The sequence below is a fragment of the Phodopus roborovskii genome, unplaced genomic scaffold (genome assembly GCF_943737965.1).
Source record: "Phodopus roborovskii unplaced genomic scaffold, PHOROB, whole genome shotgun sequence".
NCBI classification, from domain to species: Eukaryota; Metazoa; Chordata; class Mammalia; order Rodentia; family Cricetidae; genus Phodopus; species Phodopus roborovskii.
Genome location: NW_026126434.1, coordinates 24,667,194 through 24,678,545, shown reverse-complemented (window position 1 = coordinate 24,678,545; position 11,352 = coordinate 24,667,194).

Below are 11,352 nucleotides of genomic sequence, written 5' to 3'. Positions count from 1 at the left end.
TAAGTTAAATCAGGGGTGAATCAAAATCTTATGAGAAGCCAGGTCCTGAGCTTATCAAACACCAATAAATAATGCAAGCCCTTTGCCTGGGCCATAGAAAGTGGTACCTAATGCTAAGAACCCACCTGTCAAAAAACAAAAACCCACCTGTCATCAAGGCCTTCTGCACAATGCTGACAGTGTGGAAAGGCACAAACATGTCCATCAAGACAAACACTAACATGTGATGCGGGGAGAAACCACACATGACAAGATTCTTGGTCAATCACAACTCTGAAGCCCACTGTGAAGAGTTGTTATATTCATAGGAGCAGGTTATGCCTTGACTGGGTCTGAGATCTGCCCCCTTAGGTGCCTCTCCTTTTCAAGAACCTTCTTGGCTACTTTGATGAAAGAGCCCTTTGAGAGCTGGGTGCTGGTGGCGCACACCTTTAGTCCCAGCACTTGGGAAGAAGAGGCAGGTGGATCTCTGTGAGTTTGAGACCTTCCTGGTCTACTCTAGTTCCAGGACAGCTCCCAAAGCCACAGAGAAACCCTGCTTGGAAAAAAAAAAAAAAAAAAAAAAACACACAAAAAAGGAAGGAAGAAAGAGCCCTTTGACCTTTGAGTGACTTTCTCCCCTTACTTCCTGCCCTTGGGAAATCTGGAACCCAGAGGCCTCTGTTCCTGTTAAACTACACATTTTATCTCACACCCTGGAAGCCTATTCAGTATTAATCCCCCCCCAAAAAAAGGTGGGCTCCATTTTAAACATAGCTGGGAAGTTAAGGGCAATAGATGGTTGCCGGAAGAGGGGGATCAGCTTTCTTCAAGGTGATGGCTCTGAGAAGCCATATGACCCATAACCTAGTAGATGGTTCCACATGCATGCATACTGGAAGTACTAATTGAGTTACACAAATACACCACACACACCACACACACACACAGATACACACATACAGACACACACATACACACACACAGACACACCACTCACAGACACAGATACACACATACAGACACACACATACACACACAGATACACACACACACAGACACACCACTCACAGACACAGATACACACATACAGATACACACACACATACACACACACAGACACACCACTCACAGACACAGATACACACATACAGACACACATACACACGAAACTGGGAGGAAATGGTGGTGAGGAGAGGGAAGAAGCTGGAAGGGAAAGAATGGAGAGTGTACTTCATCAAAACACATATGCATGTATGGGATTCTTAATTAAAAAATTAAAAGAGTGGAGCCAGGCCAGGTGGTGGCTATGCACACCTTTAATCCCTGTACTTGGGAGGCACAGGAGGGGGATCTCCCAGTTCAAGGCCAGACTGGTCAACAGAGCTAGTTCCAGGACAGCCAGGTTACACACAGAAGCCCTGTCTTGAAAAACAAATAATAAATAAATTAATAAGAAAAATAAAAGAGAAATCTGGCCAGTAGGCAAAGCCTTTAATCTCAGTACTCAGGAGACAGAGGCAAGCAGATCTCTTTGAGTTCTAGTCTACATATGCAATTCCAGACCAGTCAGGACTACATAATGAGACCCTCTCTCAAAAAAACAAACAAACAAAACTGAAAGAATCTAGAGAGAAGGCTCAGCAGTTAAGAGTGTCTGCTTCTCTTCTAGAAGACCTGCACCCAGGCAGCTACAGTTGCCTGTAACTCCACTTACAGGACATCTGATGTCTGCTTCTAGCCTCCACAGGCACTGAACTCACACAAATTCACACTGACACACATAATTTAAAAATAAAAACAAACAAATTTGGCTTTCTCCTGTATCATGTTATGCGCCATTGCCAAATATCAAATCCCTGAGCAAATGCTACCCAGAAATAATCACTCTGGCAGCAGGTTCAGTTTTGGTTTTGTTTTGTTTGTTGTTACTATTTTGGGGTTTGGTTGGTTGGTTGGTTGGTTGGTTTTGTTTGTTTGTTTTTTTTTTTTTTTTTTTTTTTTTTTGAGATAGGGTTTCCCTGTGTAATTTTGGAGCCTGTCTCTGCCTCCTAAGTGCTGGGATTAAAGGCAGACAAGACCATGCCCTGGAGCTTGCTGCCCTCCTCCCCCAAGTCATTGGTTAAACAGATCAAAATTCTATAACACACCACCACCCAGCCAGGTTCAGTTTTAGAATTTACTAGGCAATTTACTTTCCCTCTGTGTCTCCCCCTCCCACCTCCTCTCTTTCTTCTTCCTCCTACCCCTCCCCTCTCCCTCCTCCCTCACTGCTAATTACGTAGGTTTCTTCCCCCCACTTTCAAATAATTGTTATACTTAAATTGTCAAATTCCCCCAGGATCCTGCTGGGATACTGATTAGGAAATAATTGAATGTATTAAACTGTTTGGAAGAAAATTAGCTTGTTTACAGAAACACCTTTTCTCTTCCTCTAATAGTATTATCTGACGTTATCCTTTAAGAGCATAGACAAAATATTTAAATATATCCTTACCAAAATATATGGGTTTTGCTCACATAATGAGATCTTTTAAAATGATATTTGGTATTTGTCCCTGCTGTCTAGAGATGCAGTTTGTGTTTTTGCAAATTGCCATTTCACCCAGCAGCTTTTCTGATTCTCTAATGTTTCTCACTGTCTCGTGGGCCTTGCTAGCAGACACTGCCGGCTATCCTGGCATGCAGCCATCTTCCCTTATAGAGGGAGGGGCCATTGCAGGCTACCTTGGTCTTCAGGTCAGCTCTGTGCCAGATGGGTTTAGCCAGAACACCCAGACACAAAAATATGTTCTTCCCAGCAGCACCCATCACTGTTGGACAAGCCCATATGGTCCCCGTCTCCTACAAGTGACCTGGCACAGGCTTTGTGGCATCACCTAATCTCCATCCCAGAGGAGATGGTGGCTTCCTGCTGTGGTGAATGTCTTCAACACTTCCATCATGGTGTGCTATGCCTAAACGTCCCCACCAAAATTCACACTGAAGTTCAGTCTTGGGGACTAGAAAGATGGTTTGGGGGTAAAGGGCATTCATTATCTGCTCTTTCAGAGAACCCAGGCACAATTCCCAGGACCCATGTGGTGACTCACAACCATCTGCAGCTCCAGGGGATCTATCACCCTCTTCTGGCCTTGTCGGGTACTGTATGCACAGGGTTCATGGTCATACATTCAGGCAATACAACCATACACAAACAAAAAGAAACCACAACCTAGTGTGGTGGCACCAGGCACAGGAAAGCAGATCTCTGTGAGTTCAAAGCCAGCCTGGTCTATATAGTAAGTTCCAGGACAGCCAGGGCTATGTAGAAACCTCTCAAAATAAATAGTTTTTGAAGATTTATTTATATATTTTATGTATACAAGTGCTTTGTCTTCATGTATGTCTGCACACCAGATCATGAGCTGCCATGTGGATGCTTGGAATTGAACCTGGGTCCTCTGCAAGAGCAGCCAGTGCTCTTAACCTCTGAGTGTTTCTCCAGCCCCTAAATAAGTCTTATTTTTGTGTGTATGCATTGTCTTGTCCATTTTACATGCATGCTGGAGACTCGAACTCAGGTCCTCATGACTGTACAGCAAGTGCCCTTACCCACGGAGTCATCTTCCCTGCTAAATTATATATATATATATATATATATATATATATATATATATATATATATATATTCTCCACTTTGAGGTACTAAGCAATCAGGCCAGATGGGATAGTTAAGAAGAAACTAGTCACAGGAGACAGAGCATCCATCTATCAACAGACTAAAAAGCTATCTCAGGATTGGGTCTGTTAGGAAGGCCAGGTTGGATGGGCCCACTCAGGCATGTGATGGTCTGCACTACCTAAAACCTCTGCAGAAAGTTCCCTATCTCAAGAAGGATCTCAGAAATTACAGTTCACCTTGGACTCCAAGCCTCCAGAACCTTAAATTAAATGAACCTTTATTCTTTATGAATTAGCCAGTGTCCGGTAGTGCATTGCAGCAACAGAAAATGACAGTTAAGTGTCAGGCTATGGGCCCAAATAATCCTCCAGTATTCTTTAAATGGGGTTTAGTTAACCTTTAGGAGACAAGAGTTTCTAGTAGCTCACACAAAATTCTGTGTGACCTATAGAAAAATGACAGCCACCACCACCACTCCATCCCCAACCCTGGTCTAAAGCTGCTAGTTGCTGCTTCCTAGAGGTAGAGGGTATGTGCTGTGGAACTTTGGATAGAGCTAGCAATGGAGAAGCGGCTTCATCAGCCATCACAGTCTAGGCCACAATGCTTTGCTGAGTGGGACGTGTCAAAGCAATCATCTTTACAGATACTCCTAAATCCTTGACCTACTGCCTGGCTTCTACTTCATTTTCATCAGCAACTTTAAACTTAACCTCTTGCAGAGCTAGAGAGGTGTTTCAGCTAGGCATGCATTCTGCTCTTTAAGAGGACCTAACTTTGGTTCCCAGCACCAACATTGACCTCTATGGGATTATAATTACCTGTAACTCCAGCTCCAGGGGGGATCTGTAACCCAACACCCTCTTCTGCTTTACACAGGCACTGCACATACATGTACAAACACACATGTATACATGACAGAAAATAATAATTTAAAAAAACCTAAATCTTAGCCACGTGTGATGGTGGGGCACACCTTTAATCTTAGCACTTGGAAGGCAGAGGCAGGCAGATTTCTGTGAGTTCACAGCCACCCTGGTCTACCTCATAAGGTCTAGGATAACCAGGGCTAGATAGAGAGGCCCTGTCTCCAAAACAAAGACACAAAAAACCCAAATAAATAAGTAAATCTTTAAAAAAATCTTACATCTGGCCAGGCATTGGTGGTACACATCTTTGATTCCCAGCACTGGGGAGGCAGAGGCAGAGGCAGGCGGATTCCTGTGATTTTGAGGCCTGGTCTACAGAGCAAGTTCCAGAACAGGCTCCAAAGCTACAGAGAAACCCTGTGGGTGGGTAGGAATAACAAAAAAAAAAAAAAAAAAAAAAAAACACCTTATATCTTGTACTTGTCCCCTAATCTCCCCCCAACCCACTCCCCTACCCATATTCCTGGTGTTGTTTATTCTGTGTAACAGTTCTGGCTGTCCTGGAACTCACTCTGTATTCCAGGCTGGCCTCAAACTGCCACCCAAGTGCTGGGATTAAAGGTGTTTATTTATTCAGTTATTTATTTATTTTTGTGGCAGGGTCTTACTATGTAGACGAGGCTGCCCTTAAACTCATAGAGATCTGACTGCCCCTGCCTCCCAAGTGCTGAGATTAAAGGTGTAAGCCACCAAGCCCAGCCCTTTCTCCCCTCTTTGACCAAATGCTATTTAGGTTCTGGTCCCCCCTGTCTCCCCCCTCCCCCCCCCCCCCCGTGCCATGTAAGCTTCTTGTTAAGTTCTGTCCCCACCAGGCTTAAGCACTGATGTATAGACATTGCACAGTAATGCTTCCAGTCACAATCCCCATTGTGTGACCTTTCCCAAGGATATGAAACATTTATCCAAGCCAGATGGAGAGGGCGCTGGCAGACCAAAGGATCCCATCTGTTCCACAAATAAATAAATAAACCACAACTTTCACCTCAAGGGGAATAAGAGATAATTTATTCTGAGTGACCACATCTCATGAGCACAGATTTAGGTCCCATGTTCTAACGTGGAAGTGGTTTCATGAAGTTTTTATGGTAACAGAACAAAGAGGAATCACAGACCAAGGCACCACTTAAACACATTGGTGGGAATGATAAATGGCAGTTACAGCAATGTGGAGAGATCTTAGCTGGACGTCTGAGCTGCTACCTGATGACTCTTACTTAGCCCTTTGATTAGTGGAGAAGGAGGTTTGGTTAACTTAATACATTCCAAGATTTGTCAGTATGCTAGGTCACACACAGAGGGCTACAAGGAATGATGATTTAGGAGGCTGAAGCTAGCCCAAGGTAAACTGTAATGGGCTCTGGGCCTGTAACATTCCAACCTCTCCACCTCAGTGCAGTTCTAAAAGGTTACTCAGCCTCTGCAGACCCAACGTCTCCTTCCAGGAATTCTCCTTCACACATCCAAATCCAGTTTTGTGAACCAAATGAATTTACTTTTGGCTGTTTATAGGAGCACAATTGAAAGCATCTACACTACTGGCAAATCCTCTGCACACCTCACAGGCAGCCTTACCACCAAGGACTTCCACCCCTAATGAATTGTTTACCTCTTCCATAGTCTTGAGGAAGGCCTTATGAGCCTCATGCTCCCTCTAGGAGGAAATGCTAATTGGTCCAGACTTGTGAGGCAGCTCAATGGAGCTTCGTCTGCTCTAATCCCAAGCAGTAATGGCCATGTCCAACCCTAAGGAAACAGCCACACTGCACTAATGTTCCCTACACACACACACAAATCCCCAAAACTCCTCACCACCCATTCTTGTTCTTTCTCTGCTATGATCCCCCCCCCCAGCTACATATCCCCTCATCTAACAACCTGGTTTGTAGCCACACCCTGTCTGTATTAGTCCATTTGCTGCTGTTGTAACAAAACAGTTGTGAGTAGCTTATAAAGAAAATACTGGGCCAGGCAGTGATGGCATACACTTTTAATCCCAGCACTCGAAAGACAGAGGCAGGCAAGTTTCTGTGAATTTCAGGTCAGTCTGGTGTACAAAGCAAGTTCCAGAACAGTCAGGGCTATGCAGAGGAACCCTGTCTCAAAAGAACAAAATAACAACAATAACAATAATAGGCTAGGGAGACAGTTCAGTCAATAAAAGGCTTGCCTTGCAAGAATGGGGGTTTGTATTTGATCCTCAAGAACCCACATTAAAAAGGCAGGCATGATGGCACACATTTCTAAATCCATGCTCAGGAGAGAGAGAGACAAGCAGATCCCTGGGGCTTGCTAGCCAACCAGACTAGCATAAGTGGCAAGTTCCAGGCCAATGAGACACTCTGACAGAAAGGTGGACTTTTTCCAGAGGAATGACACCCAAGGTAGACCTCCAGCTTTCACACGCTTGCCCACATGTATGAACATTCACAAACACACAAAAGGGAAAAAGTTTCTTTAGCCTAGTGTCAAGGTTAAAATCCAGGCAGCATAGGGCTGGCTCCTCAGAAAGGAGAAGAGACCACCTAATGAAATAGGAGGCAAGATGGCAGGGAAGGGCCAGGTTTGTTCCTTTAAAAACCTTCTCAAGCCTGACATCATGACTATAAACCCGATACAAGGAAGGCAGAGTCAGGAGGAGAGTGAATTCAAGGTCAGTCTTAGGCTACATAGGGAGACCTTGTCTCAAAGAAACACAAACCAACCAAGCCATATTACCCCCGAAACACCACTCTTCTTAAGAGAATTACCAGGTTCCTATATGAGCAACATTAATTCAGTTCTGTTTGGAACCTTCAGCTTGTCCCTGCATGATCCAGAAAGCCCCAGTCCTCCCTCCCTCTCTCTCCTTCTGTTGTCTCCAAAGCCCACCTGCTCAGAGAGTCTCCAAACAAAGAAACGTAGTCAAAAAGCCCAGTTCTGCATTCTTGGTGACAATTTCAACTTCTTCCCCTATTGCCACAAGAAGCCCAAAGTCCCAACTAAGAGCTCAGATTTTGACCATACTTGGGAACAAACCCAACTTGTAGTGGACACATCATCACCCTTTGTCTACAACCTATAAAGTCTCCCTGCTTTATTTTTATTTAGTTCAGGGCACAACTTCTTTGGCCTCAGTCTCTGGGACCAGAGAACCAGGTGCCCAGGAGTTGCTCTGCTCAAATATATCTGTTGTTGTACTTATTCAGTTTGGCTTGATTTGGCTTACTGCATCAGCAGAGATACCTATTATGGGGTGGGGGAGACCTATTAGTTCCTTCCAAAAGCTGCACCCCTTATGATTAATTACTTCCCACAGGCCCCACCTCTTTCTGGTTCTGTTCCCACACCACCACCCTGGAGACCATGAGCTTCCAACTCATGAACTCTCACGGGGACAAATGCATACAACTCCCCCACTGGGAAGTCTTCCCTTTTGTTTGTTCTTGAGTACCCCAGTTCTTCCAATGTCTAACTGGTCGGCTGTGAGAAGTGGAAGTCTTGGGTTCCATGATCTTACAGTGCCAGTAGCCCAAAGGATAAGTAGGACCTGTTCCCTTTAATCATATTTACTCACATGTAAAGTAAGGTCACTTCAGGAAGTTGAAGGAAAAGGTCCCCTGAAGACAAGAGTTAGGTCAACAGGGACAGTTCTTCTGTTAACCTGCTGTTTGTGTCTTCTTCCTTTAGAGACAACAGTTGTATCCTCACTGTTGTCTACACCTATATTTGTTCTTTCTGCCTTCCTGTGTTCTGCCAAGGTCAGAGGACTCGTGACATTGCCAGTTTATCCTGTCACCTGAATAAGATTCCAGATGTTGTTCAGAGGCCAGTTTCCAGTCCAAAGGACTGGCAGATTTTTAGTACAATGAAAAGCACCTTAATTGTAAGCTTATAGTTACACTTACGATTGTATAATGGCATAGTATGGTGTTCAGTACTCTGTCAGAATTGGATTAGTAGCTTATTAAAACTTTATTGATTAATGTTAAGACTATAAACAGCAGCAACCTTAAAATACCCGTTTTTGAAATCTGTTTTGTAACAATTGGAGCCTTGGCTGCTGCTTTAAGCTGACAAAGCTACCAGCTGTCAAAAGCATCAGAGTTCTTGAGAAGGATAAAACTTTACCTGAATGATTAGAGAGTAACAGAGACTTACTAGCTGGCAGCATGGACAGCCACCCCCAGGTCCTCCACAGTTGATGAGGTTAGAGGCTTTAAGGACATTTGCCGTCTGCTGATGGCATAAGACCTGTGGATTAGGAGCTTTTGGAAGACTTAACCTACTGTTGGCCCTCTTGTCCACGGTCCTTAGAGCCCTTTGCAGCAGTTGAGATGAAAGGCAGGATTTCTCAGTGGCTAGTGTTGCCACTTTTGTGGGTGGAGTTTCTTCAGTGTCCATCAGTCTTCTTGGAGGAAATGGGTGGTACCAGCAGCTGGCCTGTCCCTCTGTTATAAAAGCTTTTTAATGAAACATTTTAAATGCCATATTCTCTAGATCTCTGAGCATTTGAGGACTGTCTGACTGTTTAGTATAACTTGGTATACAAAATTTGTCTTTAGTTACTTGCCTTAAACACATAGGTGGATAGGTAAGGCTTTATCCCTGTAATTAATTAATCTGTCTGGAAAACTGGATCCAAGCTGAGAGACTGTGGAGGGATGTTATACTCAGAGCCCTGCAGCCTGGTTTTAACTTAGGTTAGATTTACACCTGTAAAGGACAAAGAGGTTGCTTGGGCCAACGGTAGATAAGTCTTCCAAAAGCTCCTAATTTTCATTGTGCTAAAAATCTGCCAGTTGTGTTAATTCTTTCAGCCAAATAATTTCTAACATGAGTATGCTGATAAAGTGTCTAATATTTATGTTTCACAAACCCAAAGGATTCTTTAGGTTCCAGGGAGCTGAATTGGATCCATTTAAACAGGTCAGATTCACTCCAAATAAATATTACTCAACTTTTTCCTGGCCTCAGGACTTCCTAACCTTGTCCTGGGAACCCCTTGTGAGCCCCTCCCCCACCTTACACTTCTCCCATTAAGTACTTGGACCTAAGGAAAAAAACAACCTTGTCCTCTGCTCTGCTAACATCTTGCCAGGTCTCAATGAGATGCCAGAGCTCCATACTATCAGGACGGCTATGAAACAACCAGCTTCCAGGACGTGGCAGCACCCCAGATCTCTCCGATCCCCCAAAGATGATCATCGCCCCTAAGTCAGCAGGAAGCAGTCTTGAGAACTCAATGTCCTTATTCCCTAACCTGCCACGCCCAACCCCCACCTTTTTAATAACAATAAGAGGTGGGAATGTTGGGAACCAGCAGCAATGCTGGCCCCGTCCCTGATGATGGGCGGGACGCTCATGGCCATGTCATTAATACGTCAGGCTTTACCTGGCTGCTCAAGCTTTACCTGGCTGTCAGAGGACTCATTTATGCATGCGCAAGCCCCCCCCTTTTTTTAAAGCAAGCACGCCAAGCACGAACCCCTCTCTTGCCCTCTCTCTTGCTCTTTCTCTCTGGCCTTCTCTCTCTCTCCCCCCTGCTTTCGGTTGGCCACCAGCTACCCCCTTTCTCTCCCTTCCCTCAATAAACTCCACGTGGGTGCTGAGTCTCCTGTTTGTGTTTCATAGGCATTAGCTGCAGCAAAAGAACAACAGTGACTGCTTTCACCCTTCAGAGACCTGGCCCTGCTCTGTCTCTGGGGACTGAACACTCCTCAGAGCTCCTAACCATGCTGTTGCCTCCCGTCTGTCTGCCCATACATGACATTAATAGAGCTAATAAACTGTTTCCTCCCAATAATTAATTTTAGTGTCCTGAACCCTTCCACTACCACCCAAAACCTAACAGCTTGTGGAAGGGAGTTTTCCTTAGTGTAAACTGGATGTGTGAACACATTTGTCTGCATGAGATACTTAAGAGTGCACTGGGCTCCGCGTGGGAAGGGGCATCAATCAACAATGGAAAGGAAGAATTTTTAATCAATAACACATACTCCACAGCTATACCTTGGATATGAAGGTTATTTGTAAAGCCTTGTGTGTGGAAGGCTTGGTCTCCAACTGGTGAGGTTACTGAAGGGAGGAAGTGTCCTCTGCCTTCATTAACGAGTTAATCTGTTGATTATAATCCTTAAAGTTCATCTATGAAGTACAGGCTGGCTTTGAACTAGCCTACTGCTGGCATGGAAGCAGCTCACCATCACGCTCAGCTTCTGATTTGTTTTTACAAGGCCTCACTCCTAAGGGGCAAGCGTACTACCACCGAGCTTTCTCTCTAGCAAACAACAAACTCACAAAAACCTCACCAAGCTGGGCAATGGTGGCCCAAGCCTTTAATCCCAGAACTCGGGAGGCAGAGACAGGAGGAACTCAGTGAGTTCGAGAACAGCCTGCTCTACAGAGATAGCTCCAGGACAGCAAGCGCTACATAGAGAAACCCTGTCTCGAAAATTCAAAACACAAAACAAATAAACAAAAAACCTCACCAAACACAAAATTCTCAAATCGAAGCAGAAACGCTAAGGGAATGTTTTTAGCTGCACAACTTCAGTAGGTTTCAGAGTTAAGGGCGAGATCAGGGCAAGGTAGGCAGGATCTAAACAGAGGGGAGGGACTTCAAGCAGGAACTGCCCAGGGACGGATCCCGCACGCTCCCACCCAGGATTGGTGAACTCCTTCAGGGTGTGGCCTCAGGAAGTCCTACCGGAATGCGCGCTCAGAAGCTTATGCCCACCCTGGCCTGCGATTGGCGAACGTGAACGCAGGGCGGAGCCTCGCGCGCGCGTGCGCCCTGGTCAC